At 44.9% G+C, this 27,955-nt stretch overlaps 1 pseudogene; it reads right to left on the bottom strand.

Annotated features, from left to right (window-relative positions):
* Positions 1–3,408: 3,408 nt before the first annotated feature.
* Positions 3,409–25,357, bottom strand: LOC126419609 (arylsulfatase I-like; annotated as a pseudogene).
* Positions 25,358–27,955: the final 2,598 nt, after the last annotated feature.

The following is a 27,955-nucleotide window of genomic DNA, read 5'->3' on the forward strand; positions in this document are numbered from 1 at the left end:
TAGAGAGTTATTCATTTTGAAGTATTTTTTAGAGAGTAGTGGTCGTGTGTGTCCTAGGTTTGCATTTCCCATCTTGTTCTACATCACTGACGTGCTTTGTTGTTTGGTTGTAATTACATACACAGTCTTCCACACCTGTTACACTTCGCCCACATCTGGTATCACTCGTTTTCGTACACAGGACAAGACGTGAGAGTTAAGTATCGGAGCTTTAGTCACCGAGAGACGCAGTTATTGTGTGCGTCTGTGTGTGTGAGTGGGTGTATGTGTGTGTGTGTGAGAGAGAGAGAGAGAGAAAGGGAGAGAGAGAGGTGGTGGACGAAAGGGGTTGAGAAACAGGTGATTTTGGAGTATCGATCATGTTTCATACACTATGTTTACTTTGAGAAATTTAGCGTTGCAAACAGTGCTTGCTGCATAGTATTGTGAGTTTTCTTTCCTTGAGTTACTGGTTCTTCAGCGTCGTAGTTATCCTCTATTATTAGCTTTTGGTAGAGTGTGTTACTTTCTGTGAGTATCGGCAGTTTCAGTATTATTTGGATGATGGTTTTCTTCTATGATATAGTTTGACGAAGTGAAGCGTGTATTGTTACTTTTTAAGGCTCTGGCGTGTTCGGAATACCTAGTTGCGAAGTGCCTGCATGTTTCACTTATGTAGACAAACTTACATAATTGACAGATTGTATAGCGGAGTCACGAACGATGACCGGTGAGTTTAGCCTTGTTCGACGCACCTACGTCACGCATTCTCCGACAGCCAATGTGAGCTGTGTAGTGCTCTGAGCGCTCTGGTCTGAATTTTGTAGCCAACGCGAGCATTGGAAGTGATCGTAACTAGTTATTTAGCAAATTTTTATTCCATTTGTTGTTAGTTGCCATCGCTGATGGTGATAGTACGCGACAAATTCTACATAAGTAAGCGGCAGACATGATTTGCAAGATAAGTGCTTTCTTCAAGCGGAAAGCGCGTGTATGAGCGTACGGCAGCTGTCGCTTGGAACCGGCAGCAATGCACTCTCCACCTGTGCCTCGACTTCTGTGAATCACTATAGTTCGTGAATCGAGTATATAATTTTGTTCAGTTTGTCTGTGTAGGTGTTGTTGCAGAGTTTTTTCTGTACTATTTTGGTTGTGCGCTATGCTTTTTATAGTCATTGTTTTTATAGTATGTTCGCCACCCTGTGGACGTTTTTGTTGTTGTGTGTTATAACATAGCATGCAACATTCCTTATGAAGTGTGCCGGATTTGCTGTGATTGTCACGTGTTGGTTTCACAGGCTCTTTGAGGTGGTTGATATTTTATTATCGGTTTGTCCGTTGCTCTTTTTATTGTGCTCTTTTTATTGTGTTGTTGTTTACTGTTTGTGTGTTGCACCTATTTTGGCTATTAGCTGTATTGTGTTTAGTTTATATCCGTTGGGGTTCTATTAAGTGACAATAATTCAGTGTCTGTTGACGAGTACGGCTATATAAGTTTACTTCCAAATCTCGTTCTGCGTATATAAAATATGATACCAGGTGAGGGAGGACTGCAAAAGATTTGATAAAAGTGTAGGTAATTTCAGCTGTGCCGTAAATCTGAAATTCACTGCACGCCGCTCGCCGTTCTTCTTCCCTCGCCGAGCGCTGCTGTCACGCAAGTGTTAAGACTATAGCTTGCAGTCTGTGGCGAAGCTAGCTCCGCTCCTAGCTGGCATGGGGCGCGGGAGACGGAGCAAGACTATTAGCTGCTCCGCTTGCAACAGGGAAATACTGTTCAATGAACTGTGCCTGAAGCCCGACCAACAGGCATTACATGCATTGATCAAAAATGATAGTGCATTGAGTATGACTAGTTTCTAGCTGAAATCTGGACTTGCCAATAAAATTTAAAAAGGACGACTGATAGCTGAAATCTATTATTTACAAGTCAATATAACAGTCTCTGAGTGCAACAGCCTTCTGAATGGAAGGTAACCTGCTAAAGACTACTGTTCAAATATTTTAGAGAGGACAATGCAATAATAGAGTTCCTGACATCCTCACGTTTTCCTGTTCTGTTCATAGAGTGCACACACTTTTCTTGGAAGAGCTCTTACATAGCGGGTTCGAATTATAGTACCCTGATAATTTTCTGTTGGCATTTGTCAGATCTGTACTGCATCAAAGTTTTTGCTATGAACAGAAAGGGCTATACCATCAGCATAGAGAAAACTTAATTTATTCGAAGTCAGGGGCTGATTCTTGTGCTATATGTTGAAGAACGTTGGAGGTAGTCCACTTCCTTAAGTAAGCTATTTTTCTGTGCTCTACAGTCAGTACTATGTCTTTGGAAGTCAACGAAAAACTATCACCGTTGCACAAGTAAGCTGATAAACTCCGTGAAATGTAGTACCTGGGAATGTTGTAGAATTTATGTAGCAGCCAGTGACTGACAATGTCATATGCTGTTGTCAGATCCGCGAAAGCCACACTAGTAACATGAGGAGTTTCAAACTCTTACTTTACTAAGATTCAAGAGCTGCCATGTGCAGCTACGCCCAAGTTGAAACGCTGGAAGTAGAGAACCAATAATACACACAAATCTGTTCAAAAACACTCGTTCTAGCTGTTTGTAAAGGCGGCTGAAAAGGCTAACTTGTATATAGTGCTTGGCAGTCGTTTCTTTCCTTCCTTGGTTTAAGATGAAGTATACTGTACTCTTCCGTCATATCTGTGGTATTTGGCATCTGCTGTTGCAAGTGTTGAGAACCTGTAGGATCCACTATTTTGTTGATAGGTGACAGGTCTTAATTTGCTCTAATGGAATGTCGTCTAAGCCGGCAACTCTAGCGGTTTTCTTTTTCTTGGCAGCCACTTTGAGTTCTAGTATCTGAAATAGGCTAGTAAGAGCGTCACATTCCTTCACCCCGACATAGTGTATCTCAGGCTTCGTGTTTGACTTCTCCATTCATGAGTAGAGGGTGAGTTACCTGGTCTACAGTGTTACTGTAATGTGCAGTAACCTTAATTGTGTCGTTATTGAGATGTTTGCATAATTTGCAGACTTTGTCGCTATTTCTAGTTAGATCCGCTTCTTCAACAGTTTCTATCCCAGCTTCCCTTTGAATGCTGTCACTGACATCAAGGGTTTATGACCAGTCTGTACTGCTATTTGTAAAGACTGGAACGCTGGCTAAAGCTTTATCTTTTCCTTTTCAGGACCACAGCTGATCATCAGGTTGGTGAAGGAGTATAGGTATTTAAACAACTTAAGTAAGGTATTAACACAAGGGTAGTGGTTGTAGGTCTTGTGCTGGAATTGGTATTAAGGTACACATACTGCTTAGAAAAATTCAAGAAGTAAGATATGTGACAGCCATTTATTGCTCTTTACATAGCTACATCACACTATTGAAGCAAAGTGAGTGCTGAAAGAGAGAGCGGCCACTACGTGACGACGTTGCACATGGGGTCTGCGTTGTCGGCGATGCAGTCGACCCAGGGCACCCAGGTGTTGTTCCAGCGCTTGGGGTCGGCCAGGTCGGTCTGCGTGGCGTTGGCCCCCGGCTGCGGCATCAGCGGTTGCGACAGCGTCTCCAGCCGCTCCAGCAGAGTGTCCACCAGGCCCTCCGGCATGTCAGCAGGCGCACCGTCGCCCGCCTCGCACGGGTCATGCCTGATGTTGAAGACGCACCAGCCGCTGCTGCTAGTGATGTTGCACAGTCCGTGGGCGGGCCGCTCCGGGCAGGACACGGTCGCCTCAGCGCGCAGCCGCAGCACGTCCTCCGCCTGCGGGGACGCCCCGACCACGCTGGAGAGCGCCTGCCCCACTGGACTGGCCAGCACCTCCTCCGGGTCGTAGGCCGCCGTGAACAGCGGGTCCTCAGCGCCGCTCGCCCCGGCGTAGTAGTCGTTGTTCTGCACACCTGCCGCACCTCGTTCTCGCTTCCCGCGCCCGGGTTCCCGGCTTCGATTCCCGGCGGGGTCAGGGATTTTCTCTGCCTCGTGATGACTGGGTGTTGTGTGATGTCCTTAGGTTAGTTAGGTTTAAGTAGTTGTAAGTTCTAGGGGACTGATGACCATAGCTGTTAAGTCCCATAGTGCTCAGAGCCATTTGAACCATTTTTGAACCTGCCGCACCACCACACCGCTTACGGTTTCGATTCAAACAACTTACGACATTAAATTTACAGTAAATGGCCCAACATCGTAAAAAGTACTACTTCTTCATACTCTCTCATTCCTCCCACACCTGCCAATTTTCTTCTCACCCCATCAGAAGGCGTAGTGTGCATTAAATAATTTACATAAATGTAGCGACCCTTCTTTGACCACTTTTTAGGGTTAGCAGCTGGTGTTGCACACATCTCGCGGAAACCACTACACGATGTGCGAACACCGTATGAGTAACCACTTTCTATATTGCACACTTTCCTTCTTTAGTACCGTCATCACTGGTTTCCAGAGCACACTGTCAATGGCAAAAATGTAAGAAATGGTCCCCTGATCTTCAACAATCGAATATCCATTATTAAATCTTACTGTGCCCTGTCGATTTTCCTCAGGTTTTTTGGTTTATATGCTTCCTTATCCTTCATGGCCAAAATCTGTTCACAAAATTTTACCATCATATAAATACGTGACCGAATCCTTCCACTTAAATATCTGATCAAGTTTCCCGTTTATCACTGAGTTGCCTTAAGACAGCAAATACAACACTTTTTTCGATCTAGGAAATAGGATTTCACTGAATATTAATACAGAAGAATATTTATAATACACACATCAGACTTGTACAGGATGTAATGGGCATAAGTGCAGATACTGCTGACTAAGGATGCTGTACTGAAAAGCATTACATCAGTATGTACATCATTTGCACACTAACAATTATAACTATCACAAGCCGAATTTGTTAGTCGTGGATTGTACCTGCCAGAGAATGTGGCAAGAGTAATCCATTAATACTAATTTTCCCCTGTAAATCAAGTCAGTTGTTGAAGGGTGGACGCTTGGACACAAAACGGTAAGTCTATACCGAGAGCTGTAGTCCACTTAATGATGCTGTTACAACTGTGCAGAAAACATCAGGTGGGTAAGGTGTTTGTGGGAAACCTCTTAGCTGGAGAGAAGAAACAACCTATACACTGATGTGTTTACACATTTAATGTACCACATATAAAGCTGTCTGCAGTTATACTCGTTACATCCCCTACGTGAACTCTATGCTCATCGTAGCCACAAAGTCTGTCACATATCACTTAATTGTGCACTGTTCGCTGTGCCATTCCACAACTGCAACTGTTGTGTGACGTGGATTGACCCAGTAGTACAGCGTCTGATGTATTTGATAGGTTCCAGACAACGCCAGTCCGGATATGGCTGCTACTGACCTTTGACCAGCTTCCAGTCGCCGACGCGGACTGCGCCGTTCTCGGCCACCTCGTCGTAGTTGAGGAGTATCTCCGTGCGCTGGCTGGGCTCTCCAGAGACCAGCCGCGGCCACATGTTCACGTCGTCCGGCAGGTCTGACGCATTACCTCCTGGAAAAGGCAGCTCCGTAAGCGACAAGGGTATGTTCCTACATTCAGGCTTCAGTGTGCACATACAGAAGAGCTGCATTGGATATAGCTGCTATGAAAACGGCATTCAATTTGCTTTTAAGGGATTTCTAACTTCAGTACCTAATGGACGACTTGCTAAATAACTGCCATTAAAACGACAATAAAATTGCTTTTAAGGAATTTCTAACTTTAATACCCGATGGACTGTCTGCTAAACTACACCCACAAAGTAACAGTAGAAAAGTCACAATAAATGACATTCGTAAAAGGAGTCGATGAACTGGAGTAGAAAGAAGTATTTTACTGTTCAGAGATGATAGTAGCTAGTCACCAGAAAGATATATGGCGTCAGACCTATTAGACCTTTCAAAATCCATACAAAGGTCGGGCCAGTATTGTGAAGACTAATGTTGTAATAGCTTGATTGTAGAAGCACTGGGTTATAATTATACACAATGTTTTGTTACGAGTAAGATTTACGTGAAATGTAAAACATTTATTAGCAATTTAATGTGATGATCACCGTGATATATATGAGATGTTAATTACAGATATTGTCATATTTGACTACTACCCAATGTGTCATAAAGTAATAATTTCAAAAAGAACACCATGTACAAAGAACTGAAATATATTCCATAGTCTGAATCGAATTTGTAGGTGAGCCAACTACGGGTCGGGCCACTGATGTGGATCTATTATTGTAAAGCAAAGCCGGCCGAAGTGGCCGCGCGGTTCTGGCGCTGCAGTCTGGAACCGCGAGACCGCTACGGTCGCAGGTTCGAATCCTGCCTCGGGCATGGATGTGTGTGATGTCCTTAGGTTAGTTAGGTTTAACTAGTTCTAAGTTCTAGGGGACTAATGACCTCAGCAGTTGAGTCCAATAGTGCTCAGAGCCATTTGAACCATTTTTTGTAAAGCAAAATCAGCTGGATGAGTCAAATAGTATGACATGAGGTAGTGGGAAAACTTGTGTAGCTATGTTACCCGCACAGTAGCCATTTTGAAAGCTTCCATGTTGGATGCAACTTTTAATTTTCAAATGGAATGGAGGTCAATGGAGATTTCAAACAGGCAGAGAATTATTAAATAAATGAAGGCAAGTTCTTAGATTTTCAAATAGGTTTGGTAATTTTGCTCTGTTTACTAAAATATATAAACGAATGTGAAATGAACGGTGCATGGTGCGCTGTCAGTTTGTTTATAACATTTGTTTTCTATCTTTTATAGTGCAAACCATCATCCGTGTTGAATATTATTAGAGTAACATGTCTTTTAAGTCTTATTGTTATTAACTTCTTTTTATTGAATTATACACGTATAAATAACTTTACGCTGTTTTAACGTACTCATCTATGGCTGACGCACATGACACACGTGGTTTTTATGTTGGTTTCACACAACTGGTGACGAACTGCGCTTTTCGGTTCAATATATGTGTGTGGATTAGTAATATTTTGTTCTTATTTGTACAAAGCATCAGAGATGTGTTTGTGACAACGCACTTCTGTAAATTTTTTATTGTTGTTGCCTTTTTTTTGTCCCAACCTATACCTGAAGATGATCTGAAACGCAGATTGAAAGTTGTAGCCGGCAGTAAAAAGCTTTTTTTTTTCAGACCGCGTTTGTTTACGTATTATACGTAGACAGTTACAAAAGAAAAACAAAGTTGCCTTTCTTTTGAAGTCAGTTTTATTCATTACGCAGTTTTATCTGATTGTTTTTCCTTGCAGGTGTCGTGAAAACTGATAGCGTTAACACACACCGCACGCGTTGATATCGTTCACGTATCAGGAGAGAGAAGCACCCGTGTTATCTCTGAGCATTTCAAGCAGTACCACAGTACGTTAGTGAAAATTACAGCGTTATTCCGTGAAACTGATACTGTCGCAAACAAACCCGAAGCAGGGCGACCGAAAACGGTGACGGATGGAGCAACAACGACTGCCTTTCCGACATCGTTAACTTATGAAATCCAGAGCGCAGTACTCTCCGCAGCTCACGGGGAAAAGCTGTCAGCCGTAAATGTCACTTTACAAATCGGGTACCTGCTGCTTGTCCTCTCATTCCGATACATGTATTGATTAAAGTCCACGGAGAACGGCTGAAATGGATGACAGCAACCTTGTAACGAGACGGACAACGCCCCAAGCTCATCATTTACCCTCGATGTGCCATCACCTGAATTAGCTTCGTACAATACAGAATGCAACAGAATTCGAGAATGGATAACACTGTGGTCAAATGAAAGACGCCATACATCTTCTAGTTCAATTCTCTGTCTGCTCGATATGTCACATCACTCCTCCATTTCAAAATCAAGAGTTGCAGCAAAAATTCCGACTTCCTAAATGGCCGCCATTTTGGTAACATAGTTTCAGATGTCTACATTTAAATGATGACCATGAAATTTGCAGTTAAGTGCCTGGCAGAGGGGTCATCGAATTACGTTCAAGCTGTTTCCCTGTTGTTCCATTCTAGAACAGTGCATGAGAAAAAAGAACACTTAAATCTTTCCGTGCAAGCTCTGATTTCTCTTATTTTATTACGATGATCATTTCTCCCTCAGTAGGTGAGTACTAACAAAATATTTTGAATTCAGAGGAGAATGTTGGTGATTGAGATTTTATGAGAAGATCCTGCTGCAACGAAAGACACCTTTGTTTTTCCACCCCATTTCTCGTGCCATATCTGTGACACACTCTCCCCCCACAAAACGAGCTACCCTTCTCTGAGCTTTTTTGATGTTCAAATGGCTCTGAGCACTATGGGACTTAACATCTGAGGTCATCAGTCCCCTAGAACTAACCTAAGGACATCACACACATCCATACCCGAAGCAGGATTCGTACCTGCGACCGTATCGGTCGCGCGGTTCCAGACTGAAGCGCCTAGAACCGCACGGCCACACTGGCCGGCATTTTCGATGTTCTCCGTCGGTCCTATCTTATTTAGATCCCACTCCACACAGCAATACTTCAGAAGTGAGCGGACAAGCGTGGTGTAAGCAGTCTCTTTAGTAGACCTGTTGCACTTTTTAAGTGTTCTAACAATAAATGGCAGTGTTTGGTGATCGTTCCAATTTAAGTTATCGGCAATTGTAATGATTAAGTATTTATTTGAATTAACATTCTTTACATTTGTATCGTGCGACCAAATTTAGCGGATTTCTCTCATTGCTCAAGTAGATGGCTTTACACCTTTAATTATTTAGAATCAATATCCACTTTCCACAGCGTTCGGATGTCTTTTCAAAATCATATTGCAATGTACTTCAATCGTATTATGACTTTACAAGACGGTAAATGGCAGTATTATCTACAGGCAATCTAAGAGAGCTGCTCAGATTGTCTTGTAAATCGTCTATAAAGCCCAAGAGCAGCAGAGGGGCTATAACATGTGCTTGGGGAATCCCTGATATTACTTTTGTTTTACTCGATGACTTTCCGTCAATTACTACGGACTGTTACCTTTCTGAGAAGAAATCACGAATACAGTCGCAAAACTGAGACTCCATTGTCTTGCAATTTGGTTGCAAGTCACTTGCGAGGATTGGTGTCAAAAGCCTTCTTGAAATCTGAAACTATGGATTGACATCACCTCTCGATGGCACTCATTAATTCGTGGGACTAAAAAGCTAGCTGTACTTCGCAAGAACGGTATTATCCGAATCCGTGTTGGCTATTTTTCTATAAACTGTATTCTTCGAGGTAATTCATAGTATTCGAACACAGTACACGTCCCAAAATCCTACTGCAAACCGACGTTAGTGATACGGGACTGTTACCAAGCACACTACCCGTATTCCCCCACCTCACCTTTCCATTTCATACTACTTGTCTTTAAATTTCAGTTTATCCACCCGTTGTGGCCTAATGATGGTGGTTCTACGGCTGTGTACCACACTGTTCCTCTTGTCACAGAGTAGCAGTACCTACGCAGTGAGACCAGTTGATCACCCTGTTACGCGGCCGGCGGTGTGGCCGAGCGATTCTAGGCGCTTCAGTCCGGAACCACGCGGCTGCTACGGTCGCAGGTTCGGATCCTGCCTCGGGCATGGATGTGTGTGATGTCCTTAGGTTAGTTAGGTTTAAGTAGTTCTAAGTCCTAGGGGACTGATGACCATAGGTGTTAAGTCCCATAGTGCTCAGAGCCATTTGAACAATTTTTTGTCCTCTACACAGTTCTACCGTTCAACACAGTCACCATTTACTTGTACAGATATGCGCTATCGCTGAACCGAAGCATCAAAACCAGTTTGGAAAAATTTAGGATGTGCTTCTTGACCCACGATTTTAACGTTAAATGAATCTCATCCAAGTAGTACTTCCCCCAATACATCACCTCTTTGTACAGACAGGTGTCGCCTGTGTACAATATACGAGGGTGTCCCATTTATCTTGACCACCCTAAATAACTCTGTCCAGATACAAATTACGAAACGTTTCAATGAAATGTTCTTTAGCCGTCAGGGGGGCATCAATCTGAATAATTGCCTTCGTTGTAGCTTTGTTTTTTACAAAGATATGAACACCGGTATGACTTTTTTTAAATGGCACCTTGTATTTTTTATTCGGTAATTCATTTCCTCTGCTAAAGACCTATTCAAAAATGTATCACAATGTACCATTCACAGAAAAACACAACGTTATTAATTACATAACACAACACTGACTTGGAGCTCGTCATCACATAGTCGTCTACTTGCTGGAGATGTCAGAAAAGTTGGGGAAGCCAAGTAAAAACATAACACAAAATTGACTTTGACTCTGTAGTGTCACCGCCAGACACCACACTTGCTAGGTGGTTGCTTTAAATCGGCCGCGGTCCATTAGTACATGTCGGACCCGCGTGTCGCCACTGTGTGATTGCAGACCGAGCGCCACCACAAGGCAGGTCTCGAGATACGGACTAGCACTCGCCCCAGTTGTACGGACGACGTTGCTAGCGACTACACTGACGAAGCCTCGTTCCTTTGCCGAGCAGATAGTTAGAATAGCCTTCAGCTAAGTCCATGGCTACGACCTAGCATGGCGCCATTAGTAACATTGCATGTATCTAAAGAGTCTCACTTGTATCGCCACAATCTCCAGATGTACCAAAAGGATGGATTAAAGTTAAGTATTCCAGAAGCTACGTACTTTTCTTTATAGCATTCATTATGTTGTGTCGGTAGCTGGGCCGACACCGTGAAGTTGAGATGGCTGAAAATGGACGCTAGACTAACGCAGACGGGCGTGAAGTACTGGAACAGGCTACGTTATTAATGTTAAGAAGAAAAGTACGTAGCTTGATTAATACTTATCTTTAATATCATTGTGGTACATCGATCTTGACGATACACAGGAGACTTTAATTACAATCACTGTATGGCTAATGGCGCCTTGCTAGTTCGTAGCCATTAACTTAGCTGATGGCTATTCTGTCTCTCGGCTAATGAGAGAGAAAGGCTTCGTACATCTGGTCGGTAGCTAGGTTCTCGTACAACTGGGCGAGTGCTCTCTCGTATCACGAGACCTGCCTTGGTGGTGGCGCTAGGTCTGCGATTACACAGTGGCGACACGCGGGTCCGACATGTACTAAATGGACCGCGGCCGATTTAAGCTACCACCTAGCAAGTGTGGTGTCTGGCGGTGACACCACATTCCTCCCCCGCAAATCGGCGAACGGTCGTGTGATAAGGCTTCCGCCCGCCGTGGGGAGGACCACATGTTGACGTATGCGATGAGGTGGGGAGCCTAACAACAGGCGAGGCTGTGCCACCCGCACCCGGCCATTCGGTCCGAGGGGAGCTAGGAAACGCCTGAAAAACTAGTCCAGGGTGCACGTCAACATGCGGTGTATGCGCCCGTAAAGAGACAGGAGGGACCGAAGGATCAACCTCCATTGCGTCGGGGTAGCCGACGCGCGATGACGTCATGTGGTCCGGAGCGGGCGGGAGTTCCATGGCGGAGGACAGCTGGTCACGGGAAGCGATCGGCGGCGCGTGACCCTGGGAGGCGCGTGGCGGCTGCAACGAAGCGTCGAATGCGGGCGGCGCCGGCGGGAGAACAAGCGGCGGCGGCGGCGGCTGCTGCTGCTGCGGCGGCGGCGGCGGCGCGTCGCCATGGGGCAAAATGGAAGGCATCGTCGGTAACACCTGGGGATGAGGCGAGCCAGTAGATGGGTCCCCAGGGCGCTGATCGGACGGCACCGTCGCTCAAAGGAGACGGGGAGCGGCAGAACCCGAGCGACGACAGAGGCGCAGCTGATTGAGATGCCGACGCACCTCACCAGAGGCCCCCAAAACCAAATACATCGCGCGGCCGAGGCAGCGAAGAATGCGCCCTGCGAGCCAACGCCGTGAACCTCGATAGTTGCGATAAAATACAACGTCGCCTGGAGCAAAAACAGGAGTCTGCCGCTGCAAAGGAACCTGATGCGGCGGATGCAGCAAAGACATCAAGGTGCGATGAGGACGACCGTGGAGCAACTCAGCCGGCGAGCGACCATCTCGGGGCTGACAGCGATACGAAGACAAAAAGAGCAACAATGCGTCCTCCCGAGAATGCGACTCTTTCAATTTCAACATCTGTGACTTGAAAGTCCGGACCAATCGTTCAGCGGCACCGTTGGACTGAGGCGAAAACGGCGCGGATGTCAGATGTTGAATACCATTGGCCTGGCAGAATGACTGAAATTCTGCGGACATGAATTGTGGGCCATTGTCGGAAACAATAGTCTGCGGAAGACCTTCAATGCAAAAGATAGCAGACAACGCTTGGATGGTGGCGGAGGACGTCGTGGAAGACATCCGGACAACAAAAGGAAAATTACTGAAGGCATCGACCAGAACCAACCATCGAGCATTCCAGAATGGACCAGCAAAATCAATGTGCAAGCGTTGCCAAGGGGAAGTGGCTTTTGGCCACGCAAAGACTTTCCGCGGCGGTGCGGACTGTTGTTCGGCACACGCCGGGCACGAAGAACACATATTCGTAATCGCAGCATCGATTCCGAACCAAGTACAGTGCTGACGAGCAAGTTGTTTCGTTCGCACTATACCCCAATGTCCTTGGTGAAGAAGCCGTAAAACAGAGGACTGTAACGAACGTGGGACCACGACTCTGGACTGATCATTTTCCGAACGCAGCAACAAAACACCACGTCGAACAAAAAGTCTCTCCTTGTGAGCAAAAAATCGGCGAACCAACGGATCCTCGATCCGAGACTTTGACAAAGGCCATTGCGTAGCAACAAAACGTAAAACAGTAGCAAGGACAGGGTCAGCAGCTGTGGCTGTAGCGACACGACGAAAATCAATCGGAAACGATTCGACCACGTCATCGGTTTCCGAATCAATGAACATGCAAGCAAGTTCGGAAGAATCGAATGCTTTATCCTCAGCAACAGGCAAACGGGACAACGCATCGGCGTTTCCGTGCTTAGCAGTGGACCAATACAAGATATCGTAGCGGTACTGCGAGAGGAAAATAGACCAGCGAATGAATTTCTGCGCTGTACGTGGAGGTACAGGCTTGGTCGGATGAAAAAGCGATGTCAAAGGTTTGTGGTCTGTGATGATGGTAAAGTGACGACCATACAAGAAATCATGGAACTTAGTAACACCAAACACGAGAGCCAAAGCTTCTTTCTCTATCTGTGAATAATTTCTTTGCGCAGACGAGAGCAATTTGGACGCAAAGGCAATAGGGCGATCATGGGAGCCAACTTTGTGCGCAAGCACAGCACCGATCCCGAAATCCGATGCATCTACCATCAACAAAAGGGGTTTCTGGGGATCGAATGGCGTAAGGCAAGTATTAGAAAGCAACGCCGATTTCAACTGGCGAAAGGCGCGTTCGCATTCCGTCGTCCAGACGAACGGAACACCTTTACGGCGTAAGCGATGAAGCGGAGCTGAAATGGAAGAGGCATTGCGCACAAATTTATTGTAATAATTAATTTTACCCAACACACTCTGTAGCTGTTTCACATTTTGAGGGGAAGGCAATTCTTGTATGGCACAGAGGTGCTCTGGACTCGGATGTATGCCTTGGGCATTAATGACATGTCCCAGGTATGGTAAGTCACGAGCAAAAAACACACATTTGTCCTTCCTCAAGCGAAGACCATTTTGCCGCAAGACCTGAAATAATGTTCGTAAGTTCGCAAGATGATCTTCTTCTGTCTGTCCGGAGATCACTATATCGTCCAGATAGTTTGCTGCAGTAGGGACCGACGCACAAATAGTTTGTAAATATTGCTGAAACAAGGCAGGGGCGGATGCACACCCGAATGGCAGTCTTTTGAAGCGGTACAATCCAAGATGCGTGTTAACCACCAATACGCGCTGGGATTCGTCGTCCACAGGTATTTGCAAGTACGCATCGGCTAGGTCCAACTTTGAAAAATATTTTCCCGGGCACAGTTTAGCAAAAAGATCTTCCGGGCGGAGCAAAGGAAAAGTAGCAGTCACTAGCTGTGGATTCACTGTGGCCTTGAAGTCCACGCAAAGTCTCAATTTTCCGGAAGGTTTTGGCAAAATTACTAAGGGTGAGGCCCAGAGAGAAGCTTGCACACGTTCAATTACACCCTGTGATTCGAGATCGTGTAACGTTCTTGCGACCTCATCACGCAATGCGTGGGGAACATTGCGCGCCCTGAAAAATTTCGGTTGCGCGTTTACCTTCAGTTCTAAATGTGCTTCATAGTTTTTAGCGCAACCTAAGCCCGGTGCAAAAATGTCTGCAAATTCGTCACACAGCCGAGAAACACCGTCTGTAGGCACAGTCTGATTCACTGATAGGACCTGATTTACAATAGACATGTTAAACAACTGAAACAAGTCTAGACCAAACAAGTTCACTGCAGAAGAAGAACGAAGAACGTAAAATGACACAAGTTTTGTTTGTCCCTTGTATGTTGCAAGAAGGCTGCACCGTCCTAACACAGAAATTTTCTGTCCGGAATATGTAGTTAGCTTAACATTTGCAGAACGCAACGGAGGTTTGCCCAGTTGTTGGTACGTGTCATGATTGAGCAATGAAACTGCAGCTCCGGTATCGAGCTGGAATGGTATCACTTTGCCTTCAAAGTCTAAGTCCACAAAAAGTTTATTGTCCTGCTGACGACAAGAGCGACCGTTTTGTGCAATTGGAACAGACACTGGTACAGAATCACTTGCTAATTGACGTGATTTCCGGCGACGTCGACGCACAGTTTTTGTGGGACGAACACAGTTACTGTTAGAGAAAGTGTCACTGGACGAAGCGGAATTAACGACATGAATGTCCATAGGCGAAGGACCACGAGCCTGAGTGTCCTTGGTTCGATTCCGGCGCGAAGCAAAGGGCCTGGAATGATTGTGATTGTCTGATCTGAGCTTTTTCTGGCAAACACTTTGAACATGTCCTGTCTTATTGCAGAAAAAGCAAATAGCTTGGCGTGACGGGCAATGTTCACGCGAATGTCTAGTAGCACACCGCGGGCATGATTTCACTGCATTTGTGTGCTGGCGCGGCACACCTGGCTTAGCACGCGGCGGCCGCTGTGTCGACGTGCGCAAGGCCCGGTTACCGGGCCGCGCAGCGCGTCCAGCGGGCCGGTTAATGTTACACACGGCTGGCGAAGTTTCAAAAGATTCCTGAGCACAGTCAAGTGTGTCCTGTCTATCCAATATGTCTATCACTTGTTGAAGGGAGGGATTAACTAGTTTCAAAATTTGCTCCCGTATGCGAACATCAGAAACGTTCTGTGCAATTGCATCACGCACCATGGTATCTGAATAAGAAAGACCACAGTCACATTCAAAGCCACAGTCCCTAGTAAGTCCTTGCAATGTTGCTACCCACTCCCTATTAGTTTGACCGGCCGTACGTTTTGTACGAAAGAACGTATACCGTTTTGCAACCACATTAACTGTATCTTTGAAATAGGCATCTAATGCAGACAAAATTTCCTCGTAGGACAGAGTTGCTACGTCGCGTCGGGGAAACAATTTCACTATCACACGGTATGTGGACACACCGACACAAGAAAGCAAAAACGGCTGCCGCTCTTTACCTTGAATTCTGTAGGCTGCTAGATGAAAGCTGAACTGGCGAGACCACTCGTGCCAGGTCTCATCGGCTGCCACGTATGGTCGAAAGGGAGGTGCAACAGCGTTTAGTGGCAGCGGTAGCGAAGAAGCGGCGGCGGCCGCATCGGTTTGAATGATACGTTGACCCTGGACGAGCTGTCTTAGGGCATCCAGTAACGCCTGCGTCTGCTGATTCTGCAAGCGATAAAATTCGGACAGTGCATCTGGAGAATGTGGCGAAGCCATGACACAATTAAATGTAAGCAATCAGAAAGAACTCTTATCGCTCGTCGCCAATGTTGTGTCGGTAGCTGGGCCGACACCGTGAAGTTGAGATGGCTGAAAATGCACGCTAGACTAACGCAGACGGGCGTGAAGTACTGGAACAGGCTACGTTATTAATGTTAAGAAGAAAAGTACGTAGCTTGATTAATACTTATCTTTAATATCATTGTGGTACATCGATCTTGACGATACACAGGAGACTTTAATTACAATCACTGTATGGCTAATGGCGCCTTGCTAGTTCGTAGCCATTAACTTAGCTGATGGCTATTCTGTCTCTCGGCTAATGAGAGAGAAAGGCTTCGTACATCTGGTCGGTAGCTAGGTTCTCGTACAACTGGGCGAGTGCTCTCTCGTATCACGAGACCTGCCTTGGTGGTGGCGCTAGGTCTGCGATTACACAGTGGCGACACGCGGGTCCGACATGTACTAAATGGACCGCGGCCGATTTAAGCTACCACCTAGCAAGTGTGGTGTCTGGCGGTGACACCACACATTACGTATCCTGTTTCAGACCTCACGCCATCCTGCTTTAGCTTAGCGCGTGCCTTTCGGCTTCCTCCCATTGTGTCTAGGCTGTCTTGTCTAGACACAACAGACTCTCCTGTACCATTGCCCAGGAGTAGAACGTTCAAAGGTCTCAAAGTGGTGACTCTGGACACTGATACACTGGTGCACTCGTTGGATGAAAGAATTATTTACTGCTTTCAGTGTTGCCTGCGGAAGAGAATTACAAGCAAGTAAGATAAGTTCCTGCATGTCCTCTGGAGTTTTTGGAATATACCCAAAGAAAAAAGTCCTGAGGATTTAAAGCAGATAAATGGGACACCTTGTATAAGAACCGTAGACGTCCCCCGCCAAATTATTCATTTACGTCAGTTGTTGCTACGATCTGTTCTTCGTATATTATGTTTTCACTTTCTTTTGTATGGGTAGTCATAATTGGTTTACTATAGAGGAACTGAACATACGTTTTAAAAGTAACGTAACACAAGACTCCAGACTGTACGAGAGTGTAGGAGAAGTCGACTCACGCCTCTGAACGGGAAGTTGGAGCCCCAGTTGACGTCGCTGCCCGCCCCGTTGTCGGCGACGAACACTATGATGGAGTTGTTGAGCATGTCGCGCTCGTGCAGGGCTGTCACCACACGCCCCACCGACTCGTCCATCTTCGCCATCACCGCTGTCAACACAAGAACACTCCCACTTATTATACCGTAGTCTACAGTCCGTGGTACACAAGTATAACAGATAACATTTCATTTACATTAGTTCCATCAGCTGTTAAAACAAGTCTGAAATGCAACTTCGCACACTTATCGTTCCATCCCAGCATCACCGTACTGGTGGTGAAGATGTTCATAGGGGGACGGAAAGCAGTAAGAGAGTGTAACCAGCGCTGTGAAACGGCTCACCTGCGAGTATGCGGCGGTCGGGGTGCGAGATGTAGGAGAAGCTGTTGATGAGGTCCTGCGGGGCGTTGATGAGCTGCGAGTGGTCCCCGGGGTGGCAGGCGAGGTGCGCGAAGTAGAGGAACAGCGGCCGCTCCGTGTCGTGCTCCCGGATCAGGCGCTCCGCCTCCTCGGTGAACACGTCCGTCGCGTACTTGCCGTTGTACTGCCACGCCGTCGTCAGGTTCTCGCGCAGGTCGTACCCGTGGGCTCACTGCCGGGGAAAACGCAGCACTCAGCTACCAATGGGAGAGGAGGTCGTGTTGTTCTCCAAGTCTTATACACTGTATGTCAAGGACAGTTGGTAATCCAGAAAATATCTACTGAAAAGATATCGCCTTCCTTATCTCAATATTAAACTTCAAAACCTAGCGGTATTCGGCAGAGAAAAGCCTATTATGGAGCCATTTTCTACAGAACAGCATGAAACAAGAAAACCTAAAGCTCGTCTTTAACATCTAAATGAACACTATGATATTTTGTGCTTAAAACGAAATCATCAACTCGCTCCACACTGCGTAGGCACGTGCTTGACCTGCAGAGCAGTTAGCCGTTCATACGTCGTCGCCGGTTGCAGTCTATTATTACAAGTTTTGTGTTAGCCTTATAGAGCCCGTCACATTCCTTAAAAACCTGGAGCAATATTTCGATGATAGGTGAAACAAAACGAACGCGTGAAATCAGCATCAGAGGGGCGAATAGAAAACATAAATATGTTAGAAGAATTCTGCGAAAACGCAGTACATATGTAAAAGAAAACATTGTAATACGTCATTGCAACCACTCCTAGAATATTATTCCAACCTTACGAGCCCTTATCCAACGCACCGAAATTATACAAAGGCATATTATGAAAACTGTAAACAGGTTAACAGCTGGAACGTACGTAAATATAAAGATTATGCTGAAGAAATTTGAATGGCAATCCTTGTAAAAAAAATTACTTGTTTATCGTAAGTGGACAGGCGCTTTAGCAACACACTGGGCCGTTCTGCTGCCTCTGGCATATATCATGTATAAGAGTAAAACCAAAGGTATTAGAGTGACACCATGGCGCATGAAGAGTTACTTTTCCTAAGTCGCATATGCGAATACCATAGGACAGGATGTCGGTACGACATTCCTACGGCCTGCATCGTACAGTAATGCTGCAGTGGACTACAAAAAATTGAGGCGGCGTACAGAACGTTCGGAACTCATCGTCAAATGTGGACATAGCCTGGAGCACTTGAGGCAGTGGATTATGTTTTTGGATGACAGATTATCTGCACTCCTGAGATGTAGATATGCGCCCTTCCTTACGACAGGGATATGAAGAACAGAAGTGTCTACACGATCTATGTAGGTGTTGCTGCTTGTGGTTCATAGGTTCATATTAACCACGATATATATCTATATTTCAATACTAATATATATATATATATATATATATATATATATATATATATATATATATGTGTGTGTGTGTGTGTGTGTGTGTGTGTGTGTGTGTGTGTGTGTGTGTGTGTTGTGTATACATGTATATATAATTGTTTTAGACAAATGTCGACAGCCAGTCTGAAAAATTTCAGAAAACAACAATCGAGCCAATCAATTCGTTGGAATGAAGCCAGTCAGCAAATTACAGTAAGTGCATAATTAAAACTGGAGAACAAGAGCTTCTCAGTAAAAATCACTCTGTGAGTAGCCGCAACAGGATGACAGGAAATCAGTACCCTACGTTAGTTTACGAAATATTTTAAGGAAACCTTATCATCAAATTGGCCATCAATAGTGCTGACGATCATGTACATAAAAGTGCTAAATGCGGTAAGGGCAAACCTAAATCCACAATAGAATGTCGTCTGTAAGTGAAATGTGGTCTCACCATTTGGTCCTTTTTTTTGTCGATCACATGCACAATGCTACCAGTACCGTCTCAGAACAACTAGGAAAAGATGAAAGCATCTGTACCGGCTATACACTAGCAGAGTACTGGTAATTATATAAAACAGAGAAACAGATGGGAAAGCAGTTTCTTGTGAGAGACAATGGTAGTTAAAGTAGTTTGTGGAAGAGATGTTTGGCACTGAAAAACCAACATAATTTCAGTGTGGTGAGAATTACACTACCTGTCTCCACTTGTTGTCGGTGACTGAAATGCCGACTATTGACCAAAAAGTTTGCCGCTGTATAGTTTATTGTTTAATGAGAAGCTGATACTAATAACTGTACTGATGCATAATGATAATTTTTGCCTTTGATATCAACATTTTTGGGGGTGTTTATCTTGCAAGCTGATTTGATTCAATTTTGCTCCATCATGTGTGGTACATACATTCATGAATGATTCTCCAGCCCAGTAGGATTGAGAACTTTCTGAGCTTATTTCTATCGCTGGAAAGAAGCGAGATGGTTATCCTGTCTGCAAATATGTAGTCGTAGTAGCCGACGCCGGCGTTCCAGTAGCCGAGGTGGGAGTCGAACCCGCGGTAGGTGGGCGTGTAGACCTTGGAGTAGTGGCCCAGGTGCCACTTGCCGATGGCCCTGGTCACGTAGCCCAGGTCCTTGAGGTACTGCGGCAGGATCTTGCCCTCGGGCAGAGCGTGGTGCTCGTCCCCCAGGATCACGTGGCCCTACATGCCTGCAACAACACGAGGGATCCATTAGTTACAGCGCTGACGCCTAGAGAGTAAATGCGTGGGGCTGCACACCTGCTGGGAACTGCAGAGCAATACCTCACCGAGAAAAAGATAGGCTCACTTCGAGGCCTCGCAGTGTATGACTGAAATAGAAGCCGCTATGTCACTCTAGTGGATAGTAGATACTGTTTCTGCTGAAGCCGTATGTGTTCACCGTGCTCTTGATTTCACTTGATGGCCGTGATTCAGCTCAAAGTTATTACCTAGTAAGACTATACTCTCGGGAGGAACGAAACTTTCACCTGGCCACCAACACTTGCTGACTTGTCTTTTCTCATGTGACATAAAAACCTCGAGGAGTATTTTGTTAATAACTCTAAGAAAGTAATGGGCACCTGTTTTGAGACTACCATGTGAAGCCTGACAGTCGACTAAACAACCTTGGTTTAATGTAATATATTACATGTATAAATAAAATCGCTTATCGGCCATGGTGCGAGGAAATGTTGGGTCCAACTGGAGACCATGAAAGAGAATGAATGAGCTTAAAGTTTTTTGTAGTAGTTCACACGAATTATTTAACATATCCCTGAGCGAGTGTTTTAGCGTTTCCCTGAGTGTTAACCGTGCATACTGATGAGACAGCTTCTTATTTTAAAAATTAATGGTACATTTGTTTAAATTATTTGCCAGATAATAATTTTTTGTTCAAAAGAACGTATAAGTATCAGTTTTTTCCAGTCATCTTCGTTATAGTGAACAGTAGCAAGACATGTTGAACGTACTGCAATTCTATAGATACTGAACTATGGGATCTCTGAATTCTCTCCGGACTCTCAAACCTCCCACAGTCTGACCTCTCAAATGTTAGACCAGCAGTATTCACTATTAGTACACTTTAAGAACAGCTTTCTTCAATTACAACCACACAGTCTATGGCATACCAAAGTGAAGCTGCACATGGTTTTAATAATAGTAACTAATAACAGAAATTCGGACTAACACTCGTTTCGAAAATTCGTGAAACTACCATAAAACGAAAAATAACAAATTATCACGTTCTTGTCCATACATACATTTCAAAAAAAAAAAAAAATATATATATATATAGAAAAATTTTAAAAAAACGTCTGAATGTGACGTAACTGTACATGTTCAAAGAAACAAGTAATTACACTTCCAGAAAGACTATGTATTATTCAAGAGAAAGAGCTTCAGAAATTGAGCAAGTCAATATCACGTTGATCCACCCCAGGTTCTTATGGAAGCGAGTTTTTCGGCTTGTAATTGATTGACAGAGTTTATGGATGTCCTCTAGAGGGATGTCCTGAAAATTCTATCCAGTTGGTAGGTTAGATCGTCAAAAACCCGAGCTGGTTGAAGGGTCCCTCACATAATGACCCAAACTTCCTAAGTTGAGGAGAGATCTGTCGAATAAGGAGTGATGGTCTCGTTTGTCATTTCTTTTCGCGGTAGGACCCCTTTACAGCACAGCGGAACGTCGATGATATTCTACGCCCCGTTTTGTTGCCCTTCATGGCAACCCATCCTGGGCTTACGTTTCTATTGCTTATTGTCCTACTTGTCAAAGCCTGTCTTGGCCAACAAGATTCCCAGATCTCTCCCCGGTTGAGAACGTTTGCATCATTACGGACAGAACCTTCCAACTGGCCTGGGATTCTGACGATCTAACGCGTCAGCTGGACAGAATTTGGCACGACAACGCACGGGAGGACATCCAAAAACTCTATCAATCAATGCCAAGCTGAATAACTGCTTGCATACAGACCGGAGGTGGACCAACGTGCTATTGACTTGTTCAATTTGTGAAGCTCGTTCTCTTCACTAAATCATCCAATTTTTCCGAAATTGTAGTCCGTTGCTTGTCTGCACACGTACGTCACATCTACCGATTTCCTTTCTGTTCCGACACTTCTCTCGTGGTGCGTCCTTTTTTTTTCGTCGTAGAGTGGATTTTATTTTATTTGTTAACAGCTATAGTTGATTTCATTAAATGTGAAGATTGTGTGCTATGTTAGGATGTAGAAAGTTCCAGAGATGATTTTTATTGCTTTATTTAGGGTCGTCGTGGACTGATAATCAATTCCGCACACTCAGTGCGAATACTCTTATGTGAATCAGTGCTAGCAGGCAATTTACTGGCTGCAGAACCTACAAATAATGAATTAATGGCAGTTTTAATGGTTCTAGAAAGAAAAAGTTTGGATTTACTAGGTCTACATCTTCGCTTCCGCCATTTTTTCTTGAAGTTCTGGGCTTTATTGTGAAAAACTTACAAAAAAATTATGATTCACAGTATTGCCCGTCGCTGGCAACTACATTCTCCCAGCTTTTCGATAGCATACGAATCCCGTGGCGGAAGAACTGGGCGTCTTTTTTTGGGATCCATGAATCGATTCAATTTTCCACTTGCCCATATGATCGAAAGTGCTGGTCAGCCATACTGTACGCCAATGTTCGAAAAAGGTGGTAGTCAGAAAGAGCAACGTATGGATAATACGGCGGGAGAGATAGGACTTCTCATTTCAACGTTTCCATGTATATTTTGACGGGTTTTGCGACATGGGGTCGAGCATTGACCTGCTGGAAAATTACCTTTACGTGTCCATCGCTGTATTGTGGTCGTTTGTGTTTCAGTTCTGGGCTCGAACGCATCAATTGCTTTCAATAATGATGTCTTGTGACTGCCTTCGTCTGTTTCAGTAGCTATGAAACGTTCTGTCTGCCCCCGCCATGCCGGTCTTCGACATCAAAATCACCGTTCTTAAGGCGTTGAAAGCATTCTCTGCACGTTCTTCCACTAATAGTTCCCTCACCATTGGTCTTCTTCAGCATTTTAAGAGCCACAGCCGCAGATTTCTTCACGTTAAAGCAGAAAATTAAAACTTCCCGCAAATGGCGAGAAATGGGAACGTAAGTTGACGTACTTAATCGAGAATAATCTTACAATGCAATCACAAATCGACTAATATTTTTATGGCATTATGTTTACAGATGCCTAAGCTTATTGTATTACACCTACGACCAACCACCTGAACCCCACTTGTCGCTACTGCCGTCTATTGCAAAACGGCGGAAGCAAAGTTGTTGACCTAATATTTTAAGACTGGCCTTGGAAGCGTTGGCTGATACAGAAATAAAACATCTCATTGGGGAAGACTGATTACTTTCTGTATTTATGAAACAACAAAGCAGTTTCATCTGCGAAGAAAGGTAACTTCCGGGTTAAGAATCTATGCTGTGGTGGAATGAAAGAAGGAGAACCGAAAACGTCTTCGGAGGTAAAATCAGAGCAAATCGTGCAGAAATTAAGATGGAAGATGGTAAAAGATTTTCGTGCATAGTATGCTTTTATGAGCCCTGACGATGAGAAAGTGCTATCGCTGAGTACATGATCGTCGCTGACGTCAGACTCACCCAGCCGGACGGCGTATTTCCCGGTCATGATGGCCGACCGGGACGGCGTGCAGACTGGCTGCACGTAGTGGCCGTTGAGGATTACCCCGTGGTACGCCAGGGCGTCGATGTTTGGCGTGGGCACCTGGTCCGAGCCGTGGAAGCTCACGTCGTCCTAGCCCTGCAACACGTTTTGCTACGTCACACACATTCTCCGGCTTACGATCACAGGTGTCTAATGAGACTAAAGTATTTTCTTTACTAACCACTTGGGCTTATCCATCGACCGTAATATACGGTTCAAATGGCTCTAAGCACTATGGAATTTACCTTCTGAGGTCATCCGTCCCCTAGACTTAGAACTACTTAAACCTAACTGACCTAAGGACATCACACACATCCATGCCCGAGGAAGGATTCGAACCTGTGACCATAGCAGCAGAGCGGTTCTGGACTGAAGCGCCTAGAACCGCTCGGCTAAAACGTAATATAACTAACAAAATAAAGATATGGAGGTGCTGAGGGAAAAAATCAAGTTGTCATAGATTATATCTGTTTACGAATATTGGGAGTGACATATTTGGAAAAAGTGAAGAGATCTCTGTTTCCTCCCTCCTTCAATACCTAAGCTAATGCACAACAAATTTCATAAGATTTTTTTTTGGATACCGTTTTCTATCGTTCCTGACGCTCATCTCGACTTAATCTGCTGCGTTAATGAGTAAAAGCCTTTTCAAGTATTGTTTCTCAAATCGCGTAATCTCTTTTGTATCTCACTTCTTCTGTTGCTAACATTTAATTTCTCAACATGAATTTCCTTAGAGTTCATAGGTACGAAAACTTTTTCCTTAATTGTCATTTTAAAATATGGTAAGAATTTTCTTTTTTTGTGTATTCTGAAATTTTCGCGCAATTCGTTCGGACTCTATTGTGCTCAGTTTCAGAGAGTACAGCGTTATGTTGCCTATCTTCTTTATAAGCGCTGTAACACGTGCTTTGTCTCTTCATTACTCCCTTCAATTCATTTTAACTTACCATCTCTTCTGTAGTTTGCTCGTCTCTAGGTTTGTGGCATATCATTTACTAATCCTCATATATCGACTGAAGAATGGATTGAAGACCAGACAAAGGTAACGTCTACATCTCGTAAGACCCGTAATTCTGATGCGGATTGACCACTGGCACAGTGAGTGGAGAGAATTTCATTACATGGACTGTAGAGAAGAGAAGACTCAGTGGTAGATCTTTGTCACTTAAGAACATCACTTTGAGACGTCGTATTCTTTGACACTAACGGAATGTAGACCGTTTCACGAGTTAGGCCTTAGAGACCTTGCCGTGTATACATCAGAGGGAGGAATACTGTGGTGTTCTACGCCACTGAAGCAAAAAGTGGCTACGCATAGCCAATAACGAGTCTACTAACTTTATCCATCCTGAAAAACATTGCACAGACTCTTCTAGTCTCAGTACATCTTCACCATCACTGCTTGGCATCGAAGTCCTAGGCTTTTAAAGACATACCGCTTAGACCCACCTGGCGTTCACATTTGCGGAATTTGTTGTAAACTGTAAGCTCTGGAGTTATCGCTTGTGCCTCGTTGCTGCAATATAGTTACTTCTGCGTAATCCCTGTGATGCATATGTAAAGTATCTTTGCAGTTTTGTGTACAACCTACTCTATTAGTACATACAGACATGACTGAGTTAATGGGTCTCCAAAAAAGTCATAATATGCTATCACAAAACGAGTCCAATAATTCTACAACAGATTAACGCCAGTGATATAAGCCTACAGCTGGGGGTACAACGGTCCGACGGCTAATCTTGAAAATTCATGAAACAAGCGTGTAGGTTACTATGTCCAGTGCACCTCAGGATAGGACGGCGACTCACCATGTCGTCGGCGACGATGAAGACGATGTTGGGCGGCTTGGCTCCTGCCTGCCCCACGGCGGCCACCAGCCACACACTCGCCACCACCAGCAGCAGTCGCATCCTCCCCAGTTGTCTCTGCCGACAGTCAGACACAGAGCAGGTGTCAGTACAATGCCTTGTTCTACTGGAAATGTACACATGGTTGTCATACTAATGAAATTCATTTGTAAGTCTTTCAGAGCCGTGCGACCAGCTTACAACTTCCAGTGGAGGAGGTATTTTGCAGCGTGTAACATTCCAACTAAAGAGTGTGTAGTTATTAATATTAATTCTCAGCCATACAATGAGTGTTCTTTGTATTGATTGTGTGATCTGAGAGTACATGCTGACTGCCCCTCCTGTGTTACCATCCATAACGCCTATTCCCGCACCTTCTACCCCTCCATGAGTGTGCCCCAGGGCTGCGTCCTCTCCCCTCTCCTTTAACTCCTGCACACGGCAGATATGCCCCTCCTCCAATAAACTCCTGCAGTATGCCGATGACACCGCCTTCCTTGCCCTCCCTCCTACCCTTCAATGGTCCCAACTCCTTCTCCAGAATCACCTTGATCTTTTTGCTGTATGGTGTAACCAGTGGCTCCTGAAAATCAATCCTTCCAAGACCCAGGCAATCATCATAGGCTGTACCACTCGCTCCTTCTGGCTCCTTGATTTCTCCCTTCCCATCTGCGCCTGTCCTGTCCACCTCTCCCCCACCCTCACCTACCTTGGCCTCACCATTGACTGTCACCACACCTGGATTCCTCATCTCCACTCTATCCAATCCCACCACCACCTCCGAATCCTCAAACTCCTCTCTGACCCAACGAGGGGGTTGAATCCCTCCACCATCCTACACGCCTACAAATCCTTAATCTGTCCCATCCTTGGTTATGCCAGTCCCGCCTCGATATCTGCCCAATCTAAATTCTATCCCTCCAGATCCTCGAGCACCATGCACTCCACCTCGCCTTCCGTATACGCCTCCTGTCCCCTAGCCAGATCCTCTAGGACCTGATTCCTTTCTCCCATCTGCCCCTTTTCCTCCCCCCTCATACCCTGGTTGCTCCTCTCCTTCTCAATCCCTGCCCTCTGCCGCACCTTCACCATTCCCCCTACCTTCCACCTCTACACCCTTCATCTCCTTTCCCAAAGTGGCTTCCATCGATTCCTCCTCCCGGATGATGCCCTCTTTCGCTCCATTTATCCCTCCTATCATCTCTGATCCTCACCCCCCCTCCCTCCTCTCTCCTTTCCCCGGGCTCCCTCTCCCCCCCCCCCTTCCATCCTGTTTTTTCCCTGTCTACCCTCTCTCTGCCTTCCTTCTCTCCCCTGAGTCCTTTTTCATTCCCCACCTCTGCCTTTCCCCACTCCCTCTTGCATCTGCCCTGCCCCCCCCTCCCCTATGAGTCTTCTCCCTCCATCGGTCCTCCCCCAGACCTTGTGTTTCCTCACCTTCCCCCCTTTTCTTCCCCTCATCTGTACAGCCCCCCCCCCATCTGCCTTTGGCAGTGATGTGTCATCTTCATGCCAACTTTTTAGTGCAGTTTTTTAAGTAAGTGTTAATTGTTGTGCGTCTTTTCTGAAGTGTTGCGAACAGAAATCATACTGTCACTGGGAGTGTTTTTTTAATTGTCTGTCTGCTATTTTACCTGTTGCTTCCTGTGTATTTTATTAGCATCGCCAACCCTTTGTTTTATGTTTTAATTTTCCGCTATTTTACAATTTAAGTCACGGTTTGTATCGCCTGATTTTATTATTTATTATCTTCTTTCTGTTTTAATAATTCTATAGGCTGAAGATCAGCGTACTAAGCTGCTGCCAGCCCGCCCTCTTTGGGGGGAATCGAAACTCAATAAAGGACAAAAAGATATGTGCTGCCATCGTTAGGTTTTCTTACACATGAATCTATCTCGTTGTACAGGGTGCCCTAGAAATATTGTGAGTAACTTAGAGGGGTTATAGACAGTGTCTCAACAAATCTAAAATAAGAACCCGTGTCCAGAAATATCAACCAACGATACTACAGAGCAGAGGAACATCAAGTAAAGCAAAATAAGGGTAATGAAATGTAGTTCGCATTAAATCAGGCGATGCTGAGGAAATTATATCAGGAAATGCGGTACTAAAGATAGTCGATGACTTTCGCTATTTGAGCAATCAAATAATTGATAATGGCAGAAATAGAGAGAAAAGATGCACACTGACAATAGCAAGAAAAGCAGTTTCAATAATAAGAAATTTTTGACACAAAATACAGTTTTAAGTCGTAGGAAATCTTTTGTTAAGTTCTGGTGTGCATTCTTGTACGGAGCTGAAAAGTGGAGACAGTTCAGACGAGAAGAGAATAGAAACTTTCGAAATGTGTAGCTAAGGAGAATGTCGATGAGCAGACGGCTAGAGTGGACAACAGATGAGAAGGTACTGGATCAAACTGAAAAAAAGGGCCACGTATGGCAAAAATTGACTAAAAGAAAGGATCTGTAGTGGGGTAAATCCTGATATATCAACAAATCAGTTTGATAATGTACAGTAGTGTGAGGACTAAATCGTAGAAGACCAAGGCTTGAATACGCTAAGCAGGTTCAAATGGAAATGAGTTGGCAGAAATGACGAGGACTAAAGAGTATAGTCTAGCTACAGGACGTTCGTCAAACTAGTAATTGCTCTGAGCACCAT

This window comes from Schistocerca serialis, chromosome 9, assembly GCF_023864345.2.
Source record: "Schistocerca serialis cubense isolate TAMUIC-IGC-003099 chromosome 9, iqSchSeri2.2, whole genome shotgun sequence".
NCBI lineage: Eukaryota > Metazoa > Arthropoda > Insecta > Orthoptera > Acrididae > Schistocerca > Schistocerca serialis.